Source organism: Neofelis nebulosa, chromosome 9, assembly GCF_028018385.1.
Source record: "Neofelis nebulosa isolate mNeoNeb1 chromosome 9, mNeoNeb1.pri, whole genome shotgun sequence".
NCBI lineage: Eukaryota > Metazoa > Chordata > Mammalia > Carnivora > Felidae > Neofelis > Neofelis nebulosa.
Window position 1 is genome coordinate 61,971,561 of NC_080790.1, and position 3,023 is coordinate 61,974,583.

The window sequence follows — 3,023 nt, forward strand, 5'->3', positions numbered from 1 at the left end:
CACATTGAATATGTCATGCCACTACCTTCTGGCTCGCCATGTTTCTGTTGAGAAATCTGCACATAGCCTTATGGGTCTTCCCTTGTGAATTAGGGACTTCTTTTGTCTTGTTGTTTTTAGGGTTTTTTCTTTATCACTCTGTTTTGCAAATGTAATTACATATGTCTTGGTTTTGGCCTGCTTTGGTTGATTTTGATGGACCTTCTCTATGCCTGCTGGATCTGTATATCTGTTTCCTTCCCTAGATTAGGGAAGTTTTCAGCTATAATTTCCTCAGAGAATCCTTCTATCCCCTTTTCTCTCTCTTCTGCTTCTCGACTCCTATGATACTAATGTTATTATGTTTGATGGAGTTTCTGAGTTCCCTAAGTGTACTTTTGTGAATTTTTTCTGTTTTTCAGCTTCGTTATTTTCCATAATTCTATCTTCTGTATCACTTATTCATTCCTCTGCTTCTTCCATCCTTGTGACCATTACATACAGTTAATTTTCAAATCTCAGTTATTGCATTTTTTATTTTGGCCCTCTTGTTTTTTAGCTGATTTATCTCTGCAGTAAGGGCCTCCCTGTAGTCCTCCATTCCTTTCCCAAACCCAGCTAGTATCCTTATGATTGTTGCTTTAAATTTTCCATCAGGCTTGTTACTTATACCTGTTTTGATTAGATCTCTGTCACCTTATCTTGTTCTTTGATTTGTGATGACTTCTCTGTCTTGGCAGTTTGTCTGAGTCTCTCTTCTTCTCTGTGTTAGAAAGCTTGTTATATTTCCTGCTCCTGTGTGTAATGGCTTTATAAAGAAGAGGTCATATAGTGTCCAGGGCCTGGCACTTCAGGGAGTGTCTGTAGTGTGTCCTGCATGTGCTCTGTTGTTTTGTTTTGTTTTGTTTTGGCTGCTCTATCCCTCAGGCCAGTCATCTGCAGAGGTTTTTCCTTGACTGCAATGAGGAGTGTTTGAACTTTGGCCAGAATGTGGCAAGTTTTAACTAGGTGTGCTCTAGTCTGCTTGTTAAATGAGACATGCTCCTTCCACTGGAACTGAGGCCTTGCAGAACTCTCTGGTTGGGAGATATGGTGTGGGAAGGGGTTTCTTTTGGTCTTCTGGGGAAGGGGACCTCTGCACTGGGACTGAGGAAAACTTGAAAGAGAAGAGCAGTAGTGACAGAGTGTAGGTGTGTGGGGTCTTGTCTAAGCAGACTATGCAACTAGTGCTGGTGCTGTGCTATTTACTACAGGTGGCTCTGTTTCTATGCTGAGGGGTGGGAGAGGGAAATGGCACTCACCAGCTGCTTTGTTCCCAAGAGGCATCACTGTGCATGCTGCCTTTCTGGGAAATATTCTGAGAATGTGAATAATCACCTATCCTGTGCATCCCCGGTGTTTTTCAGATCACTGTTTTCACAGTTTGCCTGCAGGTTGTTTGCCTTCCTTCTCTCCAGAAGCAGCGCAGTCCCCTCTGGGCTGTATCCCAGCCAGACCTGCTGACTTTTAAAACTCCAGGCTTTAGGGATGGACTGTGGTGGGGGCCTGAGCTGGTCTTCTCGGGGAGGGTCCTGCCATGCTGGGATAGTTGCAAGCTAGATGGAGAAGGCAGTTGTGCCAGAGCACAGGGGCATGGGACTTGGCATAAGCAAATTAGGCAGCCAGTGTTTGTGATGCACTGCTTCCTGCAGGTGGCTCTGTGTTTATGCTGAGGAGGCAGGGGGAGGGAAATAGTGTCTGCCCTCTCCTTTGTGCCCAAAGAGGCATCTCCCGTACTCTGCTTCTCAGAGATGTGCTCTAAGAAGAGTGAATGATTTCCCTCTCTGTGCCCCAAGTGTTCTTCAGATTGCTGTTTACACACCATCTACCCTCACCCCCAGGGCTATTTGCTTGCCTTCCCTCCAGGAGTAGGGCAGTGCCCTCAGGGCTCTACCCCAGTCAAGCCCACCAAGCTTAAAATTCATCTTTAAGCCCCACTATTTTTAAGAACTCATAAAATTCAGCCTCTTTCATTTTCCCAGACAATGGCTCTGGGGAAGGGTTCTCCTTGTGCATATCCCTGTGTGTTCCACTCCTTCTCTCCTTTCTCCACAACCAGGGCTCCCTTCCCTCTGCAGCACCCATGATCCCTTTCTCCCCTAAACTGCTTCTCTGCACTTCCTACCTTCTGCAATGTGGCCTCTTCTCTTTCTCTAGTTGTGCAGTTTATTCTGTCAGTCTTAGGTTGATTTCTGGGGTATTTAAAATGATTTGATAATTATCTAGTTGTGTTCGAGGGACGAGATGAGCTTAGAGTCCTCCTACTCCACCACAATCTTAGCTCTCTCCTCCATTTTTAAGTCTTTTAATAAAGATTACCAAACTGCAAAAAGAAAAAAAGACTATAAACGGGTTCCTGAGACTAAAAATTTTAAGAATAACTGGTCTAGCTTATTGTAAACTTTTGTAAATATACCATATGTGCTAATTTTTAGAGACAGGACTCCATATATGTCCACTAAATCAAAGTTCCTAAGTGTTTTCTTATCATGTATTTCTATACTAAGTTGTATAGTTGTGTGTTGTTTTGTTTTGCTTTGCTTTTTTGCTGTAGGTCCAATGTGGAGCTTGAACTGACAACCTTGAGATCAAGACTTGCATGCTGTACTGACTGAGCCAGCCAGGAACCCCTCTTTGCTAAGTTTTTGAATGCCTGACCTACCAATGATCTGGGGAGGTGAACTGAAATCTTCCACTTTGATGATAATTTGTCAATTTCTCCCTGTAGTTCTATCAATTTTTGCTTTGTATATTTTAAAGACATTTGATTAAAGCAAATTGTCTGGCTTACTAGATATGTGATCTATGGCAATTTACTTATTTCCTCTGGGCTTTATTTTTCTCATTTGTAATATGTTGGTAACAATAGTATTACCTAATACAGTTGTCAGTAAATATTTGCTATTGGTATCTTCACAGCAGTGATTAGTGAGGGAGCAGAAAAGGAGAACAGTTAGCTTTATTCAGTTGCACTTTTGGCCAGGGGAGAAGTTGGGGGAGAAATA

General features: G+C 42.8%; 1 long non-coding RNA gene across 1 annotated transcript; it reads left to right on the plus strand.

The window, feature by feature from the left end:
- The first annotated feature begins 1,022 nt into the window (after nucleotides 1-1,022).
- Nucleotides 1,023-2,813, plus strand: LOC131486212 (uncharacterized). Its single transcript, XR_009249237.1, has 2 exons — nucleotides 1,023-1,169; nucleotides 2,573-2,813. It is a non-coding gene; the product is annotated as an uncharacterized LOC131486212 (long non-coding RNA).
- Nucleotides 2,814-3,023: the final 210 nt, after the last annotated feature.